General features: G+C 40.3%; 1 long non-coding RNA gene across 1 annotated transcript; it reads left to right on the top strand.

The window, feature by feature from the left end:
* The first annotated feature begins 16,271 nt into the window (after positions 1-16,271).
* On the top strand, positions 16,272-21,424 carry LOC138361029 (uncharacterized). The gene is made up of 3 exons (XR_011226759.1): positions 16,272-16,836; positions 19,884-20,086; positions 20,591-21,424. It is a non-coding gene; the product is annotated as an uncharacterized lncRNA (long non-coding RNA).
* The last annotated feature ends 1,255 nt before the right edge of the window (positions 21,425-22,679 follow it).

The raw sequence follows: 22,679 nt of genomic DNA, 5'->3' as shown, positions 1-22,679 counted from the left end.
GAACCAACCGACTCAAAGGCCAAGGAACCGAGCCCGGGGAGGGGCCGACGTCCAACAGCACGTACGGCGAGTGGGGAGGAAAGACCCCACTCCGCGTAACCACAAGCCCCGCCTAGAGGGGGATAAAAACCCCCACGGGGTCTAACGGGGCCAAGGCCCCCCCCAAGTCAGCCCCTCCCCAGCCCCGGGAACCTACACGACAGGCCCCGGGGCCGAGCCGTTCCCCCAAAGCCCCGGCCGTACCAGAAAACCGGGGCAGCCGTGAAAACACTAAGGAAGGGAGCCCACTGGCAGACTCATACAACACGGCTGGAGGAACAGGCCCAAATGCCCCTGTCACCACCCCGGAAGGGGAATTCCCCGAGACTGCCCGAGTCTCAACACCACCAAACACCCCGCCCTGAACCTACAGACGGTAAGGAACCGGATGCAGGCAAGAAGGGTGAACCAGGGGAAAGACAAGGGGGCGTGGATGGAACCGAAGCAACCAACACCCCCAAGTCCCAAAACGAACTACAACGGGGCAGCCCCGGGGCTCCCGGGGAGGAAACCACGAGAACGTTGCCACCACCAAGGCTCAAGTGCAACGCCCCTGCACCTCGCACCCGCTATGTTAGCACAACTGGGTAACCAAGCCACAACGAGCAACCAAACTCGCAGGACACCGGGTCGAAGGTGTCACCGACCCCACAGGCAGCAGACGGAGGCAAAACAGAGAGTCACCCAGAGACAAAAGGTGAGAGCAACCCTCAAACTCGCTGGAAGCAAGGGGGGGGCTCTGGGGTCACATCCATCGGACCCGCGCGCCCCCAGGGGTTTCCCAGGGTCCCGAGCGTTTACTTTAAGAGGACTCGCGCTCAGGTAATCCCAGGCAGGGTACTGCTAACCGGCACCCAAGCTACCAAACAACTTTCTAAGAGCTGAACCCCCGGGACGTGTACACTCACGGGGACCTAGCAGGGGGTACCACCAGAAATACTCAGAACACAAGGGACACCAGGGGCAAGAACGAAGGCAGACCCCCCCCCCACCAGGTATATAAACAAAAGAAAAAGAAAACCCCGCAAGAGGACAGCGTACCCAAGCGGAACAGAGCCGGCCGCTATGATTGGTAAAGACAAGCTGCACAGTACCCCGCGCCCCACCAGTGCAAACACTGCCCCTTACTCTAAGGCGAACAAGGGAGACAGAACACCCTAGCACACAAAGAGCGGCCGAAAACCAAGCAGTAAACGGCCAAGCAGGGGCAGGACCCAAGGAACTTGTGGAAGGTGGCCCCAAGCCCCAAGGGCAGTACTTACAGGGCACCTAGGGAAGGGAACCCTAGGCGCATGCAGCCCGAGTACTGAAGAATCACTCCCGGCTCACGCACCACCTAGAAAACAGACACCACACTCTAGGTACAGTGCTGAAACAACCACTGGAGCCGGAGCACATAACCATTGCCTATAGCATCAGCCGAAGAACTGATGGGTGGATAGCCGGCGTGGGAGGTCTTGGGCTCCCCCTTCCCCCTCCCGGGGAGGGGGGAGCTGCGCAGACAACGGCGCGGTGACGTATGACGTCATACTAGTTTCCTTGTTTTCTGTTGAAGAGTTCTATTCACTAGTTCGGCTTAGGTAGCAATTCTCACCAGAATAGGGGTTTGTTTTGGAATGCTTACCTTTCTGGATGCTTGACCCGGTCGATGGCAGACATAGAATGCTTCCAACCACACGGGGGTTTCTATAGGCCATTGCTTCCCTTGCCTCTCTGAGGGGGCCAGGTTCTGGCTCGTGGTCCCTGGTAGGCCCTAGAACTCCATACACATGACTGATGCCAACGTCTGACATTAGCATATCAGCCGGTAAAGCTCCGGGGAGCCGACGGGGCTCCCCCCAGAAAAGCAATTCAAGAAATAAAGGAAAACCCAAAATATTTCTTCATATATGCTAAATCATAAGAAAATATCAATGCCAATATTGGACCTATTTGTATTAGTGAAGGTTCATACATTGAGGATGACAAATTTCTAATTTGTCATAACACTAATTTTACAATTAGTGAAATCCTAAAAAAGCTGTATGAGGATATGTTTAGCACTCAGATACACAGCATGAAAGTAAAAAATCCGGACAACTTCTTTATGCGTGATATCCAAACCCCTGTAAATATAACCAATATCAACACAAGCATGGAACATTTTGAAAGAGAATTTTACAATATGCCCATGCACTCAGCCCCGGGTCCAGACTCATGGAATTTAATATTTATAAAGAAATGCAAAGTGACATTAGCACAGGCACTCAGTATAGTGAGTAGGAAGAGATTGGACACGGGGGAAATACCAGATGCGCTTAAAGCAGCAGACATAGCCTCTCTACACAAGAGAGGGAGCAAAGCACTGGCAAAGTATTATAGACCAGTTGCACTAACGTCCCACATAATAAAAGTATTTGAGATATTGATCAGGAGTCAGGTCACTACTTTCATGGAAACAAATGATCTCTACAATCCAGGCGAACATGGATTTACAGCGGGAAGATCATGCCTCTCACAGCTACTTGACCATTACGACAAAATCACTGAGGCATTAGAAGAAAAAGGGAATGCAGATGTGGTATACAGTACACGGATTTCACAAACGCATTCGACAAATTTGACCATGGAGTGATAGCACACAAAATGAGGTCAATGGGAATAACTGATAAAATAGGACGCTGGATACTCAGTTTTCTGTCAAACAGAACACAAAGAGTAACAGTCAACCATATAAAATCGAGTCCAAGAACAGTTAAAAGCTCTGTACCTCAAGATACAGTCCTTGCACCATTGCTTTCCCTTATTCTCATATCAGATATAGACTCATATACAAGGCACAGCGTTGGATCATCCTTGGCAGATAACACAAAAATCAGCTTAAAAATTACCTCTGCTGAAGATATTGAAAAACTACAAGTAGATACAGTATTAATAAAGTTTACGACTGGGCAGCAGAAAATAACATGATGTTTAACAGCGACAAATTCCAGGTACTCAGATATGGTAAAAATGAGAACCTTAAACATAATACAGGGTACAAGACACAATCAAATTTGTCCATAGTAGGAAAGTAACATGTAAAGGACTTGGGAATAATAATGTCTGACGAACTAAAGTTTAGGGAGCATAACCAAGCAAATATTGTAGCAGCCAGAAAAATGAGAGGATGGATTACGAGAACTTTCAAATCCAGGGATCCCATCACAATGGTTGTACTCTTCAAGTCACTTGTGTTGTCCCGTCTTGAGTACTGCTCAGTACTCACTTTCCCCTTCAGAGCAGGTGAAGATTGCTGAAATAGAGGGAATACAGAGAACATATACAGCATGCATAGACTCGATAAAGCACCTAAATTATTGGGATCGCCTCAAAGCTCTCCAAATGTACTCACTAGAAAGGAGACAAGAGAGATAACAAATAATATACACATGGAAAATACTGGAGGCCCAGGTCCCAATAAATAAACAGTAAAATAACAACATACTGAAGTGAACAATATGGAAGAAAATGAAGAATATAACCAGTGAAGAGCAGGGGTGCCATAGACACAATCAGAGAGTACTGAATAAACATCAGAGGTCTGCGGTTTTCAACATACTCCTAGCGAGCATAAGAAATATTGCCGGAACAACCGTGGACTTCTTCAAGAGAAAACTAGATAGTTTTCTCAAAGGAGTGCCGGACCAACCGGGCTGTGGTGGGTATGTGCGCCTGCAGGCCACTCCAAGCAACAGCCTGGTGGACCCAACTCTCACAAGTCAAGCCTGGCCTACTGCCAGTCTTGCTGAGTAAAAAAACTCCCAGAACCCCATCAAGCAGGTATTGATTGCTCTTTAAATACTTAGTATAAGCAAAGATATTTAATGTTTGGTGAAGGATGGAGGGTAGGCAATCCAAGAGAGGAGGTGCATACTCTAGATGAAAGTAAACTAAGTAATACTTAATATATATTCTAAATTGGAATTTTAGGTAATAATGTACAATTTTTGGATGACAAAACAACACATCAGAAAACGAAGATGCAATGATCTTTACGTCTGTCTGGGACAATTATCAAATTGTGTAATTAATATTTTTGTGAATCATTTGCTAATTATACTCTTAGCTAAATGGATAATATGTAGCATGAAAGAATGCTTCATACACTTTTCTGTCCTGAAAATTATGATAATTTGGGCTATCATAGAGTATGCAATATGATTAAAATATACACCAAATCAAGTCGACGATCCAAGCATCGGTTAGGTTAGGTTAGGTTTGGTTTGGTTAAGTTAAGTTAGGTTAGATTTGGTTAGGTTAGATTTGGTTAGGTTTGATTAGGTTAGGTTAGGTTAGGTCAGCCTAACATATCATATTTATTCATTACTAACGTATTGCCAGGAAGCTTTGTGAAGCTTGTGAAGCTTGTGTAGCTTGTGGTAGCTTGTGGTAATTAGACAGACCTGTAATTGGGGGGAAAGGGGGGGAGGGGGGAACCTCAATATAAGCCTAATTTGTAGCTTCCTGTTCTCCGACACAATGATTTATTTTACGTCAGGCTTTCAGCACAGCCGCATAAAAAACCTGGTTATTTATTTATTAATATACGAGATGGTACACTGGGGGTTAAGAGAGAAAATAGGAATAATGATGATTTTACAATCTTGCCCGAAACGCTATGCGTACTAGTGGCTTTAGGTATTGTATGTACTACCTCTATCTATAAATCAAACAGAATGTTTGTACTGTAACTCTGCATCTATGTATATATTTTTCCTAAATAAATTATTATTATTATTGTAAAGCCACTAGCACGCATAGCGTTTCGGGCAAAGATCCCGTACCCAGAAGCTGGGTATCTTTGGTTGCCCTGTGACTACTCTTATGACATTCCCTAACTCTTATGACATTCCCTAACAGTATTGTTAAACTAATAACAATGAAGAGTAGTTCAATATTACCGGAATAATCCAACTCATGTGGCCATGTTTTTGTTGTGAAGCGCGGTCGTTCAGTTCGTATACATCATACCTTCTTACGAAGGTTAGAGTCTTAAAAATGTCTTACCATTGCTGAGAAATCATAAGATATAATTATTTACAATAATACACTGGTTGTTTTTGTTGATTTAGGGGCGATGACATGAGTAAACTGGTTATGTTGTGATGATTTAGGGGCAACGAACTGTGGTTATTAGACTATGTTTTGTACATAAGCGAAAAAACAAGATGTAATTCTTTTAATTATAACAATAATAACGACAAAAAGTTAATAATTAATGTACTTGTTAAGCAAAATTCGCAATATCTTAGTTTTCTTTAGGAAAAAAAAAGACATCTGGAAAAAGATCTGCAGACTATGTCTTACATTTTATTCCGTTATTTACACTAAAAGAACAATTAAACGTACACTATCGCCCGTGCCTGGTGCACGAGCACCAGGCACGGGCACTGGGAGCATCCCAGACACTGCCTTAATCGACTGAGATTAAGGCAGTGTTATTTTCATTCCTTTAGAACAAGGAAATCTCATTCTTAAACTGTATAATATGAGCTGCGCAATAATTTTTTGCTGATCTTCAATAAAGAAATTCTGGAGGGCTTGTGCAAGGATTAGGATGAGTTAGCCTAGTTTTTACTGTATATCCGTTTCTGGTTACTCAAGGGTGACAGTGGCGGGCAACACGAGAGCTTATTTGCTTATCAAATAAGCCGAAGAGCTTATTTGAGAAAACAGTATGGCATTGAATCAGCGTGGTAAAACAATTGTATTATTGACACGACGAGTATAATCGACGTAGTTTTTATATATGTTGCCGGTCAAACACATCCTTATGTGACGTTTTATACTTATGTTCTTCTAGAACATTCTATTGCGAACACAATTAGTACAAAAATGAAATACGTACATCGAAAACTAATGTCAGAACAGTGACAAGAGACACTTTTAAATATGGCCGCTCGATCGTCCGATACACTAATTTCATTTGGGGAAATTTATTTTTTCATACGCCGTTTCGCGACAATTATTTATAACTGATATAAATGTTGCAAAAGAAGTTTAGGATTAAGTAACATATTACACATTAAAAAAATGAATACATTAATACCTAAACAGTTTGTAAATACAGTGATAAATTGTGCCAAACATTACACAATATTATTTACTAAGAAGCGTATGACAACTCAAAACGGCATGATTTCAACAGGATTTTTTATAGTTGTCAAAAAACTCTGATTTTAATTATCAAGTATTTGTCACAATGTATTTTATATAATTATGAGGCAGTGGAACGACCAAATTGTTCTGTATTATAAATGCATAATGCTAAATTTCTATATACATAACAGTAAAATAATGACCACCTACATTTAAGGATAACTAGGAAATAGTAACTGGAAACTTTATTTGAACGAAAATTCAATACCAAATTTCTTAGATGTTTTTCTTAATATAAAGATCAACAGTAACGAATCTTATTCATTATGGACAAATTAACAAAAAAAAAACATAATTTTCATTGAGGACCATGTATTAGAGCATACTTAGTCACTTATATATTAAAAGTATTGTGTTTTTTGAAACATTGGGGTTGTAAACAAACAGAACGGCCTACCCGAAAAGTCGTAACATAAGAAGTTGTACATGTTTGCTAATTTATTATTTGATAAATGATTATTACTAATTTACGACGACTATAAAGGTGTCCCATTAGTTACATTACTGTAGTGTGACTAAATGCTACTACAAAACATATATAAATCCTGGGAAAGTCACAATGACCAGCGACATTAAAGCATAAAAGACTAAATAGTAACAGAAACTGTCGGCAAACGAAAAATTCGTTTCCAAATTTATTAGATGTTTTCCTAAATATAAAGATCGAATGGCTGGAATTTTCTGGATTATGGCCTAATTAAGGCAAAAATATATGTATTTTTACTTGAAGAACATATATCAGAGCATTAGTCAGTGAGTTATAGAATAATAAGAGTGTGGTATTTCATTGTATAACAAGAGATAGTCCATGGAAGCGAAAATAGACGTAGTTTAAGACAAAATAACGTCCAAAAACAGCCGTAGAGTCAAACGGTAACAGTTGACGTTCTTTTTAAGAGGACAGGTTGGTGTGTGTGTGTGTGTGCGAGAGAAAAAAATTAGTTAGTAAGTATAAATAAATAAATAAATATGTTTATTCAGGTAAGGTACATACATACATACAAGTGATGTTACATTAATGGATTGATATATAGATAGAGCTAGTACATACAATGCCTAAAGCCACTATTACGCAATGCGTTTCGGGCAAGAAAAACATTAATATCTAGAACTTAATACTAATTGAGCATAAAGAATAAAAAGTGTTGAGAACAAATACAAATAAAGATAAAAAAAAGGGGGAACATGACTGAAAAAGCAGCACAAATACAATAGGTTGACAAACAGTGTTGATTAACAAAAAAAAATTACAGACATGGGTTGACAATAGAGGAGTGAGGTAGGTTACAGGGAATTTATTAGGTAGTGTTTAGTTTTTATCTTAAACTGGTTGAGAGAGGTACAGTCTTTAACATGGTTGGGAAGGTCATTCCACATTCTGGGTCCCTTGATTTGTAAAGCATTTCTAGTTTGATTAAGTCGTACTCTAGGAATATCAAAACTGTATTTATTTCTGGTGTGGTGCTCATGGGTTCTGTTACAACCTTCAATGAAGCTTTTGAGGTCAGGATTGGCATTACAGTTCAGCGTTTTATATATGTATAATACACAAGAGAGAATGTGCAGTGACTTAATATCTAACATATTCGGAGATTTGAGTAAGGGTACCGAGTGATGTCTGGGGCCAGAGTTGAATATTGTCCTAATAGCAGCTTTGTGTTGGGTAATAAGAGGACATAAATGATTTTGGGTAGTAGAACCCCAAGCACAAATACCATAGTTGAGGTATGGATAGATGAAGGAATAATAGAGAGTAACCAGGGCAGGGCGGGGTACATATTATCTGATCTTAGAAAGAATGCCAACAGTTTTTGAAACTTTTTTTGATATATTTAGAATGTGACCCTGGAAATTCAGCTTTTGGTCGATGAGAACGCCAAGGAATTTGCCATCTAATTTGTTACAAATTTGGGTATTTATTTTGAGATTTATCTGATTAGAGGATTTATTGCCAAACAGAATATAAAACGTTTTGTCAATGTTAAGGGTGAGTTTGTTGGCGGTTAGCCAAAGATGGACTTTTTCTAGCTCAGTATTTACTGTGGCATTTAGAGCAAGGGGGTCAGGACTGGAGTAAATGAAGGTTGTGTCGTCAGCAAATAGAATTGGTTTGAGGTGTTGGGAGGCATTTGGAAGGTCATTAATGTAGATGAGAAAGAGGAGAGGGCCAAGTATGCTGCCGTGAGGAACACCAATGTTGATGGGTAGGGTGGGAGAAATTGTATTATTCACAGAAACATACTGGAGCCTGTCAGTAAGATAAGATTTGAGGTATTGCAGGGAGTGTCCTCTGACTCCATAATGATGTAATTTAAGAAGATGGTTTTGATGGTTGACAGTGTCAAAAGCCTTACGCAGGTTCACAAATAACCCAACAGGAAACTCCTTTTTATCAAGAGCTGCGTGAATTAAGTTAATCATACTAATAAGTGCATCGTTAGTGTTTTTTTTTGGGTCTGAAGCCATATTGACAAGAGCTAAGTATATTGTGTTTGGCTAGAAAAGAGTAAAGCTGCTTGTAGATTAGTTTTTCGAATATTTTTGACAAGTTAGGCAGGATTGATATAGGTCTGTAGTTGTTAACATGTGTGAGATCACCACATTTGTGGACAGGGGTTACTCTTGCTTTTTTTTAGAATGTCAGGAAAGGTTTGGAGTTCAAGTGACTTGTTGAAGAGCAATGCAATAGCAGGGGCTAGAGATCTGGAGGCTTTTTTGTAAATTAAAGTTGGTATCTCCTCGAGGGCACGAGACTTGGTTTTAAGGGAAAGGATTATTTCATTGACATCAGTGGAACTAGTAGGCTTTAGGTACAGAGACTGTGGATAGTTACCTGTAAGATAGTCCTTAACTTCAGTACAGGAAGATGGAATATCATTTGCAAGGGATGGCCCAATGGAAGAGAAGAACCTATTGAACTCAATAGCAGAATCAGAGGCTGAAAGCTGACCAGCGTTATTGGAAAGGAGTGTTGGTTTGTTATTTAAATCTTCTTTGATCCCAATATTTGTGAAATTGTGCTCCAAGTTTTTTTAATGTTGCTCTTTATTTGGGTAAATTTATCTTCATAGTATTTAATTTTGGCTCGTCTAATTATTTTAGATAGCAATAATGAGTAATTCTTTGAGAATTCTTTGGAGACTGTTCCTAGCCTATACTTCTTCTCAAGGTCGTGTTTTTTGTTAATGGATTTAAGTATTCCCTTTGTAAGCCAAGGATTGTTAAGTCTTTTGCTTGTGACTTGTTTTGTAAGCATAGGACAGTGGGTGTTATAAAGGCTAAGAGTTTTTTGAAGAAAAGATTGCACTGCTAGGTTGATGTCCCCAATGTTACCTAACTCGGACTCCCAGTTGACATTATCAGCAGCAGTTATAAAATTGTTTATAGCAGTTTCATTGTGCAGCCTAAAGCTTAACTCCCTTGTCTCTAGAGGTGGTTTGCTAATGTTAGTTAAGAGAAATGTGGGGTAATGGTCTGTAGTGCTATCGGTGATTATACCTGAAGTAAGTGGAGAGGTTATGTTGGTCCAGATGTGATCTATAGTCGTAGCAGTACTATCAGTGATTCTAGTTGGTCTAGTGATTAAGGGTATGAGGAAGCAGGAATTCATACAGTTGAGGAAGCTAACAGCAGTAGGGTGTTCAGGCTCGCAGAGGTCAATATTAAAGTCCCCTGCGATAATTAGATGGTTTTTGCTCAATCTGTTATCTAGTATTAGACTTCTAAGGTTTGAGTTGAATTCAGACACATCAGTGTTAGGAATTCTATAGACTGCACCCACAGACAGGACAAACTCGGCACCCTTGACTCTGAAACTGGCGAAGATATACTCCCCACAGCAGTCTCTAGTTCTAATTATTTTTAAGCATGTTAGGTCTTGGTGGTAGTAAAGAGCAGTACCACCACCTCTCTGCATTTGACGACAGTTGTGAATTGCCGAGTAGTTAGGCATGTTAAAGAGTTGAGTATTATCCTCTTTCAACCACGTTTCAGTAAGTATAATAAAAGAGAATTTGTTGTCAATAGTTTCAATCAAGGCACTAACATCATCGAAGTGTTTACCTAGGGATCTAACGTTCAAGTTGATTACAGAGATATTGTGATTATCTGTTAATACATTGTTTACATCATGTGCTGTAATAGTAGTTAGTAATAGTTGATTGACAGTTAAGAGGCGGGCCGAATGAGCAGAGTTTAACCCGCGCCTGTACAACTAGGTGAATACTCTCTCACTCTCTCTCTCACCACCCACATATAACACCCACATATGTGTTGTATGTGGATGCTGAAGTTCAGTCTCTTGTCTATGTATAGGTCAAGGAACTTTCCATAATCATTATTGCTAATGTTAACATTGTGTATCTGAAGTTGAATTTGGTTTCAGGATTTACTTCCGAACAAAAATAGTAGTCGGTCTTTTTTATGTTTAATGTGAGTTTGTTAGTTTACATCCATGAGTGGACTTTTTAAATCTGTTATTTTCATTATTATATAGTGCGTTTGGGTTGGGGTCTGAATAGATGAAGGTAGCATCGTCAGCACTTATGTTTACACTTATTGGAAGTATCTAAGTATCAACTAAAGTATCTTCACACTTGACTTAAACTTTAGTAGCTATTTTCTGGACCATTCCTCAAGTTTCGGAGGTCAACGAAGATGGAATTCACATGAAATGGATTATGTTACCATCACTAATAATGTTGTGTTTTTCTCTGTCTAGCTTCGGACACGGTCATGTTACAATTGTGTCTTAGAGAGTTGCGCGCAATTAAGGATGATAGAAATCACTTACAATTAATGCAGGATGGTAGAAAATTACTTACAATTAATGCATCAAGTTTGGAGACTTGAATTGAAATTGAAATTGAAATAAGTTTATTGAGGTAAAATACACACAAAGGGATGAGGTAGCTCAAGCTATTCTCACCCCGTCCAGTACATCGTGTTAATACATACATAGACACACACACTTGTACACATTTTAGTGTAACAAGCAAAGCAAATAGTTCTGTCTGATGGGTAGAGGCAACTGCACTTGCAGCTGCACCCGTGTGGCGTGTAGGAAACCATCAATGTATATGATTTGAGAGAGAGAGAGAATGATCTGTGGACAGAGCATCAATATGGCGTAAGGTATTGGGCTTTGCCTCAAGATGAAGCATAATAAAGAATCCGAATATCAGGAGAAAAAATGACATTAAAAACTGTCCACATGATACATATATATAATCACGTTTTAAACATTTCAATTGTATTATTTGCACATATATATAATTAGGAAGTAATGTTTATCTGGGTAAGTTGTCAGCTTTTATGAACTAATAGCTAGTGCGGCTTGTATACTGGGTACATCCGGTCTCTTACCCTCTGCGGCGGTAACTTTATGGTCAGGAAGCCACAAATATTTACAGTTCAAGTTCAAGTATGTTTATTGAGACAAGAAAGAAATACATCTCAAAGGGATAGAGTAACTTAGGCTATTTCTACCCCCTCTACTTCAAGTCCCTCAAGGGGCGCACAAATTCAGTAAGTACAAATAGACAATTAACATTACAAGAATCCCATTTAACATTGCAGGTTAATATAGTAAGCACAGCATCTAATTGTTACACTCTTGGGCAAAATTCTTGTAGCTCCTAAGTATACTGTCTATCATATCATTATCACACATCCAAACAATTTGATGTGGTACATTACTTATTTCCTTATTTCTATAGTTATCAATAAGTAGACACTAATACATAATGTTCTAAGGTGTGGGCGTGCGGCATACTACATAATTTACACTCCTTATCTTTTTCACTGACATCAACACCGTATTACCAGATATATTTGTATCCTAATCTTAATCTCATGTAAATTGAATCCTTCCAAGTAGACTTTCCTTTACCATAGGTGAAGGACGAGTTTGTATTTATTACTGAATAATTCGTAAGTGTGTTATCCACTATTGAAATTCTTTTTATCATTTCTTCATCCTCTTGGATCTTCTTGATTCTTATTTTTATTTCCAAACCAGGAAAGGTTTGGAGTTCAAATGATTTGTTGTAGAGCAATGAAATGGCTGGAGCTAAAAATTTAGAGGTTTCTTTGAAAATTAGGGTTGGTATGTGAACATATGGTATCTGTGCATGGGGTTCATTCATCCACTGCAAATTACCTGATGCTCATCACCACCCAATAAAAATCTGCTATCAGAACAATAAAATTGTCTTCAAAAAAACACACACAGCCTCTCTGTTTAAATCCCTGAACATGCTAAATATACACTCGCTCTACACATTCTTTTGTGCAATTTACATGTACAAAACCTTGTTCCTAAATGCTAATCCTGATCTGAAACTCTCAATTGATAGATAAATAAATAAATAAATAAATAAATAAATGTTTATTTAGGTAAGGTACATACATACAAGAAATTTTTACAAAGTTTGGTGGACTTATAGATACAGCTAGTACATACAATGCCTAAAGCCACTATTACGCAAAGCGTTTCGGGCATGAAAAACTTAAATGACTAAGGCTTAATACTAATTGAGCATAAATGTAGTAAGAGGAGCAAGTAAGTAAGTAAAATAGAGCAATATTCAGATTCAGATTCAGATTCAGATGTTTATTCAGGTAAGGTATATACATACAAGTGATGTTACATTAATGGAATGATATATAGATAGAGCTAGTACATACAATGCCTAAAGCCACTATTACGCAATGCGTTTCGGGCAAGAAAAACATTAATATCTAGAACTTAATACTAATTGAGCATAAAGAATAAAAAGTGTTGAGAACAAATACAAATAAAGATAAAAAAAAAGGGGGAACATGACTGAAAAAGCAGCACAAATACAATAGGTTGACAAACAGTGTTGATTAAAAAAAAAAAAAAAAAAAAAAAAGAAAATAACAGACATGGGTTGACAATAGAGGAGTGAGGTAGATTACAGGGAATTTATTAGGTAGTGTTTAGTTTTTATCTTAAACTGGTTGAGAGAGGTACAGTCTTTAACATGGTTGGGATGGTCATTCCACATTCTGGGCCCCTTGATTTGCAGAGCATTTCTAGTTTGATTAAGACGTACTCTAGGAATATCAAAACTGTATTTATTTCTGGTGTGGTGCTCATGGGTTCTGTTACAACCTTCTATGAAGCTTTTAAGATCAGGATTGGCATTATAGTTTAGCGTTTTATATATGTATAATACACATGAGAGAATGTGCAGAGACTTAATATCTAACATATTCAGAGATTGGAGTAGGGGTACCGAGTGATGTCTGGGGCCAGAGTTGGATATTGTTCTAATAGCAGCTTTGTGTTGGGTAATTAGAGGACGTAAGTGATTTTGGGTAGTAGAACCCCAAGCACAAATACCATAGTTGAGATAAGGATAGATAAGGGAGTAATAGAGAGTCACCAGGGCAGGGCGTGGTACATAATATCTGATCTTAGAAAGAATGCCCACAGTTTTTGAAACTTTTTTTGATATATTTAGAATGTGTCCCTGGAAATTCAGCTTGTGGTCAATGAGAATGCCAAGGAATTTGCCATCTAATTTGTTACAAATTTGGGTATTGTTTATTTTGAGATTTATATGACTAGAGGATTTATTGCCAAACAGAATATAGAAAGTTTTGTCAATGTTAAGGGTGAGTTTGTTGGCAGTTAGCCAAAGATGGACTTTATTTAGCTCAGTATTTACTGTGGCATTTAGAGCAAGAGGGTCAGGACTGGAGTAAATGAAGGTTGTGTCGTCAGCAAATAGAATTGGTTTGAGGTGTTGGGAGGCATTTGGAAGGTCATTAATGTAGATGAGAAAGAGGAGAGGGCCAAGTATGCTGCCCTGAGGAACACCAATGTTGATGGGTAGGGTGGGAGAAATTGTATTATTCACAGAAACATATTGGAGCCTGTCAGTAAGGTAGGACTCGAGGTATTGTAGGGAGTGTCCTCTGACTCCATAATGATGTAATTTAAGAAGAAGGTTATGGTGGTTGACAGTATCAAAAGCTTTACGCAGGTCCACAAATAACCCAACAGGGAACTCCTTTTTATCAAGAGCTGTATGAATCGAGTTAAGCATACTAATAAGTGCATCGTTAGTGCTTTTTTTGGGTCTGAAGCCATATTGGCAAGGGCTAAGTATATTGAGTTTGGCTAGATATGAGTAAAGCTGCTTATATATAAGTTTTTCAAAAATTTTTGACAAGTTTGGCAGGATTGATATAGGTCTGTAGTTGTTAACATCTGTGGGGTCACCACATTTGTGGACAGGCGTTACTCTCGCTTTTTTTAGAATACCTGGAAAGGTTTGGAGTTCAAGTGACTTGTTGAAGAGCAAAGCAATAGCAGGGGCTAAAGATCTGGAGGTTTTTTTGTAAATTAAAGTTGGTATCTCCTCAAGGGCACCAGACTTGGTTTTAAGGGAAAGGATTATCTCATTGACGTCAGTGGAGTTAATAGGCTTTAGGTACAGAGACTGTGGATAGTTACCTGTAAGATAGTCCTTAATGTCAGTACTGGAAGATGGAATATCATTTGCAAGGGATGAACCAATGGAAGAGAAGAACCTATTGAACTCAATAGCAGAATCAGAGGCTGAAAGCTGACCATCGTTATTAGACAGGAGAGTCGGTTTGTTATTTAAAGATTTCTTTGATCCCAATATTTGTGAAATTGTGCTCCAAGTTTGTTTAATGTTGCTCTTTATTTGAGTAAATTTATCTTCGTAGTATTTAGTTTTGGCTCGTCTAATTATCTTAGATAGCAATAATGAGTAATTCTTTGAGAATTCTTTGGAGACAATTCCTAACCTATACTTCTTCTCAAGGTCGTGTTTTTTGTTAATGGATTTCAGTATTCCCTTTGTAAGCCAAGGATTGTTAAGCCTTTTGCTTGTGACTTGTTTTGTAAGCCTAGGACAGTGGGTGTTATAAAGGCTAAGAGTTGTTTGTAGAAAAGATTGCACTGCTAGGTTGATGTCCCCTATGTTACCTAACTCGGACTCCCAGTTGACATTATCAGCAGCAGTTATAAAATTGTTTATAGCAGTTTCATTGTGCAGCCTAAAGCTTAACTCCCTTGTTTCTAGAGGTGGTTTGCTAATGTTAGTTAAGAGAAATGTGGGGTAGTGGTCTGTAGTGCTATCGGTGATTATACCTGAAGTAAGCGGAGAGGTTATGTTGGTCCAGATGTGATCTAGAGTCGTGGCAGTGCTATCAGTGATTCTAGTAGGTCTAGTGATTAAGGGTATGAGGAAGCAGGAATTCATACAGTTGAGGAAGCTAACAGCAGTAGGGTGTTCAGGCTCGCAGAGGTCAATATTAAAGTCCCCTGCGATAATTAGGTGGTTTTTGTTCAGTCTGTTATCAAGTATTAGATTTCTAAGGTTTGAGTTGAATACAGACACATCAGTGTTGGGAATTCTATAGACTGCACCCACAGACAGGACAGACTCGGCACCCTTGACTCTGAAGCTGGCGAAGATATACTCCCCATAGCAGTCTCTAGTTCTAATTTCTTTTAAGCATGTTAGTTCTTGGTGGTAGTAAAGAGCAGTGCCACCACCTCTCTGAAGTTGACGACAGTTGTGAATTGCTGAGTAGTTAGGCATGTTAAAGAGTTGAGTAGTATCCTCTTTCAACCATGTTTCAGTAAGTATAATAAAAGAGAATTTGTTGCCAATAGTTTCAATCAAGGCACTAACATCATCGAAGTGTTTACCTAGGGATCTAACGTTCAAATTGATTATAGAGATATTGTGATTATGAGTTAATACATTGTTTACATCATGTGCTGCAAAATATCTGCAATTTAGATCATTAAAGTGATTATTGTCATAGATAGTGGATAAGAGGTTAAGTTCTGGGTCTATACTTGACTGCATAAAAAAAGTTGATTGTAGAATCAGAAATAAGTAGAAATAAGCTATAAAATAGGGAAAAATATATACACAATACTGTACAAAACAAACACAAAAGGGGCTTACAGGGGTACAATGGAGTAAGGGAGTATGGCTAGGCTAGGCAACCTAGGCAATTAATGAGATTAAAGAAAAAAAGAACACTGTTTCCCAAAAACGGTGGGTTTTCTGAGTGGAAGAAAACGTATGTCTGGAAGCCGACTTTAACCGCCCCAAGCTGCGCGCGCATTGACCCGAGGTTATATAAACCGGGACGGAGACGGCGTGAGCCCCTTTCCCCAAGCCAGCAGCAGCTCTTACATAACGACTCACTGCTGCTCAGCGAGTCGTAAACACAGAAGTTTTGCCCGCACAACTGTTCTCCCAGCATGGACCCTACACCAGTTCCTCTCGACACCGACGAGGAGCGTCCCGTCAGGGGCGTCCTGCCCTTCTCAACATTTAAGGTAGTGTTTGTGTTTTGTTGGCGCGTCGGACCAGTGTTTGTCTCTGTGTTGGCGCGCGCGCTCTGATGCACGCCTGCTGGTTCAGCCTTGGTGACCAAATGCAGGTGCAGTGGTCCTAGAGGGGGTGGTGCCCCTCGGTGTTATGGGGCACTGGGTTTTCTCCAGTAGGTGGCTGTAATTTGGAGCACACTCGGGAGGAGGCCTGAACATCCCACCCCCACCCTCACCCAGTCGACGTGAGGCTTTACATTCAGGTTTGTTTTAACTTTTGCTTATTGCCTATAAGTTATTAGGTAAAGTCAGCTAGGTTAGGCTAGCTGCCGAGTAACAGGCCTCTGGCCCCTAGCTTTGTTTTCATGGACTTGTTTTCCCACAAGTTTCCTTAATTTACTACTGAAATTTATGCAGTGTTAAGCTGCATGTTTCTTTAGCTGGTTTGTTTTAACTTTTGGTTTTTGCCTATAAGTTAGTAGGTAAAGTTAGCTAGGTTAGGCTAGCTGCAGTGACCAGGCCTCTGGCCCCTAGCTTTGTTTTCATAGATTTGTTTTCCCACAAGTTTCCTTAATTTACTACTGAAATTTATGCAGTGTTAAGCTGCATGTTTCTTTAGCTGGTTTGTTTTAACTTTTGGTCATTGCCTATAAGTTAGTAGGTAAAGTTAGCTAGGTTAGGCTAGCTGCCGAGTCACAGGCCTCTGGCCACTAGCTTTGTTTCATGGACTTGTTTTTCCATAAGTTTCCTTAACTTATTAATGAATTTAACGCAGTGTCAAGCCCATGTTTCTTTTGCAGGTTGTACATTTAGGTTTATTTAACTTTTGCTTTTGCCTTTAAGTTATTAGGGAAAGTCAGCTAGGTTAGGCTAGCTGCAGTGTCACAGGCCTCTGGCCCCTAGCTTTGTTTTCATAGAATTGTTTTCCCATAAGTTTCCTTAATTTATTATTGAATTTTATGCAGTGTCAAGCTGCATGTTTCTTTAGCTGGTTTTACATTTGTTTGTTTAACTTTTGCTATTGCCTATAAGTTATTAGGTAAGTTAGCTAGGTTAGGCTAGCTGCAGTGTCACAGGCCTCTGGCCCCTAGCTTTGTTTTATGGATTTGTTTTTCCATAAGTTTCCTTAATTTACAGTATTAATGATTTTTATGCGGTGTCAAGCTGCGTGTTCCTTTGCTGGTTTTACATTTATGTTTGTTTAACCTCTGCTTTGCCTTTTATGTGATTATGTAAAGTCAACCAGGATGTGTTAGTTGTAGGCGTCTCCAGACGTCTCGTCGAGCCGGTTTAGCCCGCACGTTTGTCACAGACGTTGTCGTAAGTCCGGTGTAGCCCGGTACATTTGTTCCCAGTTTTTTCGTCCGGCTGGTATAGCCGGCACGTTCGTACCCAGACGTTTTCGTCTGGCCGGTGTAGCCCGGTACAGTTGTTCCCAGACGTTTCGTCCGGCTGGTATAGCCGGCACGTTCGTACCCAGACGTTTTCGTCTGGCCGGTGTAGCCCGGTACATTTGTTCCCAGATGTTTCGTCCAGCTGGTATAGCCAGCACGTTCGTACCCAGACGTTTTCGTCTGGCCGGTGTAGCCCGGTACATTTGTTCCCAGACGTTTCGTCCAGCTGGTATAGCTGGCACGTTCGTACCCAGACGTTTTCGTCTGGCCGGTGTAGCCCGGTACGTCAATTCCACCACGTTTCGTTCGAATGCTGTAGCACAATATTCCCGTGTTTTCCTTGGTCGCGTGTACCAGTTGTTGGTCTGCCTGGAGTGCCCGGTTACGCGGGCCCCTTCCTCATCCCAAGTTTTCAGCGTCCAGCATAACGCCTGGCCGTGCGGTCTGCCGCTTGAGCTACTTCAAATCAAATGTTTATTTAGGTAAGGTACATATATACAAGAGGGTTTACGAGTAATGGATTTAATTCTAATTATTGCGGTCAATTTTAATTAATTCTGTTCAATTTTATTACATTCCTTTATTTAGACTTTCAGCTTGATTAGTTTCATTACGCGGCAAATTTATGAAATTTATAGCATTGCTTTCACCTCCTGCCTTAAAAAAAAAAAAAAAAAAAAAAAAAAAAAAAAAAAATCTATTCGTAAAAGAATACGTATTTCCATGTCAATTTAGTAAACAGGAGCCCGCTCCTGTTTTGGTGATTTACGTTCCTCCATCATTAACCAAACGCTTACTAAAATAACTTGTTATATCCTTAGCCTCCCAGTCATGACGTGTATTAAGATTAAAGTCTTCCTCAATTTAGCATGGAGCAAGCCTCTGACTTTAGATTATTCCTGCACTTGTTTTATGAGCCATTTCCCTCAGCAATTTGTTACTGCAATTTATGCATTGCGTTTGCTCCATGTTTTATACAACTTTTCTGCCGCGATTAAACTTTCAGTTTATTCCTCAATTTAGGCGGAAGGTACTGCTGCTTCCCAGCCGACGTCCTTCCTGTGACGAGTTAAGCCGGCGATGTTTCAGTTTTATATTTATTTGGTCATATAGCTAGGCGGCCTCCCAGGCCGCTGGTTTATCCAGACGTGTTGTCTGCCCGGTGTAGCCCGGATGTCACTGCGGCCTCCCAGGCCGCTGGTTTACCCAGACGTGTTGTCTGCCCGGTGTAGCCCGGATGTCACTGCGGCCTCCCAGGCCGCTGGTTTACCCAGACGTGTTGTCTGCCCGGTGTAGCCCGGACGTCACAGCAGCCTCCTAGGCCGCTGGTCACGAAGTTCCAGCTGACGTGTCTTTTTTCACTCCTTTTCGTTATTGTATTTGGTTGTATTTACCTCGGCTCAGTGTTAATCCCGTTTCTCTAGAGAGTTATAGTCCAGCTTCATTTTGAGCATACTTTGTTTTGCAATTTATAATTATTTATAATTAATTATAGTTATAATTGGTTTATAATTTTATTATTTACACCATTTATTTAAGATTATTCATGTAATATAATTTATTACATTGTTAGGCTTTTACAACGACGTTGTCCCAGCCGGTGTTGCTCCTGCGGAGGATGGGCCAGCTGGTGGCTCGGCCGTAGCTGTTGCAGCGGGCGCCCTCACAGACTCGGCTAGTTTCAGCAGACGATGTTACAGCTGCTAACACCCCAGTTCCATCTTAGGCTTCCCGGCAGCCGATGCTTCAGTCAGGAACCTCCAGCTGAAGCGTTCCACCCGACGTTGTGCCCAGCAATTTATTTTTCTTCCATTCTGCGGCACTTGCCGTCATCGGTTATTTACGATATTACATTGTATTCTTACATTGTACGATTATTTACGACATTGTATTCTTAATATTATTCCTTATTACAGTTACTGGATGACGGTTCCCTGCCGTCGATTTCACTTTGCTCCTGTTCTAAAAGATGTAGCCGAAGTTCACGGTGCACTAGCTGCGGCTTGCAGACGCTCGTTGACAACACAAGACTACACTTGGCGGCCACTTAAGGCAGACTCCTTGGCTTCTATCCAGCCCTATCACCCGTCTGGAGGCAGAGATGGGATGGAGACCAAGGGTAATGTTCCCCGCTCACATTCTACATCCGCTTAGGACACAAGCATGTTATAGATTTGGCTTTAAGAATTGGTTCTTATTCCATTTTATGGTTTATGTATATATTGCTTTATTGTATATACCCGTCCTTGGTATATGTATTGTTATATTCAAGTTTATAGTGTTTTGTATTATCCCTGTTTATAGTTGCTTTGTGCTTCTTTGCTGTTCTCCTACTGGCTTTCTCCCACCTTTGCTCTTAGCAAAGGTACTTCCCCCTTCTGTTTGCTGGAAGATTCTTAGATTGTTAGCCCCCTTCATTGCTTCAGTATAATTGTTCGGAAAACTCTTTATTCATCCAGGATTGTTAATTAAGGAATCTCTTAATTCCTGTGCCGGGCTCCCTCCCCCCGTTTTACGTCTCCGTATTGATTCAGCTAGGGTTTTCCCTCTCGTCTGTGCCCTTGCCTGTCACGATAACACTGCGTGCCGCTTCCGCCCACCCTTACTGCCTTATATCTTTCAGCCTGGGGGAGGTGATCTACGCAACAAAAAATCGACGCACGCTCCGACTGGACCAGGTGTCGCTTACATGGTCAGGAATCGACACTCTTCGGACCCTACAAGCGCAGTGCAGGGCGCACGCATACCCTAGCCCAGCGGGCGCCCCCCGGCAAGTTCTACCCGGCCTGTGCCCAGTGAACAGGCAACACTTCCTCAGGGCGATTAATTCGCGCCGCCCTCGCAGAGATAGGCTCGCCTTCAGCCGACCACGCACTCTTACCTTTAGAATTGACAGGGCCACTCGGCTCTCTTGACGGGCTAGCCATCGGAGTTAACGGCGGGTCTAGCAACCAGCTGCAACACCCAGCTGACTACGTCCGGGACGTTGTTGCACTGCCATTCTGAGGCCTCCTTGCGACCAGCGGGCCTCGCCCTTCGGGGGGGGGGTCCGGCCAGCTGGCCTGCGGTGGGGGTGCAGCGCCGGTCCCCAAGTGTCCCGCTGTCCGCAGCTAATCCTTTGCCCAGTCTACGAGCTAGTAAGAGTAAGGAACCCCTTCTCCTTAATCCTTCTCCCGCTGGCCCTCCCGGGATTGGGGGTGCTCCGCCGGAACCCCCAAAGTGATAAGCCTGCAGATAGCTAAGAAATATTCCCATGAATTGTAATTAGTCTAATTAATGCAACTTTCATTTACTACCTATGGATGTAGTTATTAATTGTAATTGATCTCTACTTTATCATTAAGGATTATTCATTATAATTATTCCTTAATACTTTATTGTTATGCACTAGTCAATAATTATTTATCATTCATCCAAATTAGCTATTGGATTCATTAAAATAATTGCTTATCATTATACTATTTATTATTATTTATTATATAATAATAATTTTATCTATTAATTTGTTATTTATTAATTTATATAATTAATTTATTATATATTAATTTTATATATTAATTTATTATTCATTATAAAATAAACAAGTCCCCAATCTGAGCACGTTTTCTTCCAACCTCAGAAAAACATGTAAACATGGACTATACAAAACACAAGATATAGAAATACAAAACAAAAAATATAAGCAAGACTAGGCAATACAAAAAAAACAAATTGAGCAAAAATGAAAAAAAAAAAAAAAAAATGAGGTAGATTGCTTACGAGTACTCTCAGGTACACTGTAAGTAACAATTTGCAATTTGAGATGCAGGCAAAGCCAGGGGTACAATGGAGTAAGGGAGCATGGCGAGGCTAGGCAACCTAGGTAATAAATGAAATCAAAGAAAAGTTGAATAATAAACATAGGCAAATTTAAGCTAATGATTAATAACTATAGATAGTTCAGTAATGATTGTATAATTAAAAAGACCTGAAGAACTACTTAATAACTCAATTAAATAATTTCGGTAAATGACTAGGTAAGAGTAAGTTAAAAATTAAGTCAGAAAATGAACCAAGGACACTTAGGATACCTAGCCCCACTAGTTGACAGGGGGTTAATTAAGTTAATTCATTGGGAGTGATAAGGTGAGACAAACCACATTGGGAGAGGAAAGTGTTGAGGTTTTCTTCTCTAGTAATAGTAAACATTTTGCCCTCTGCGGTTTTTCTCACCTTTATCAGACCATCTCTAACGAAGCACTGATGAATCGCATCTGGGTTTTGTTGACGGATTTGACGCAGGCGGTAGAGGATTTGCTGTCTGTTCCTGGTCAAGCACTCGTTGATGTATAATCCCTTCCGTTGGGATGCAGCTGTCCGGACTAGATGGGATTTCGTGAACTGGTAAGACAGCTTCAGGCGAATTTTCCGTTGATTTAGACCTGATGGATTCTTTTTGCCTACTCTGTAGGCAGCAATAACGTCAGTTTTGTTTAGATTGAGCTGCAATTTGTTTTTTAAGAGATCCTGAGCTATTTCGACACAATTTTCACCTTCATGTTCCACAGGTATATCTTGGGACGACACGATAACAGAGTCTAGCAGCTTTTGCTGGTCTTGTTCCTCCTGGGAGACGGAACGTTGAGCTGAAAATGTACTGATACATGCAGTGTATCATAATAGAACCTACGAGCAATAATATGTAATAGAACCAATATGTAATAGAACCCACG

Source organism: Procambarus clarkii, unplaced genomic scaffold, assembly GCF_040958095.1.
Source record: "Procambarus clarkii isolate CNS0578487 unplaced genomic scaffold, FALCON_Pclarkii_2.0 HiC_scaffold_149, whole genome shotgun sequence".
NCBI classification, from domain to species: domain Eukaryota; kingdom Metazoa; phylum Arthropoda; class Malacostraca; order Decapoda; family Cambaridae; genus Procambarus; species Procambarus clarkii.
This window is presented reverse-complemented; position numbering and strand designations above follow the sequence as displayed.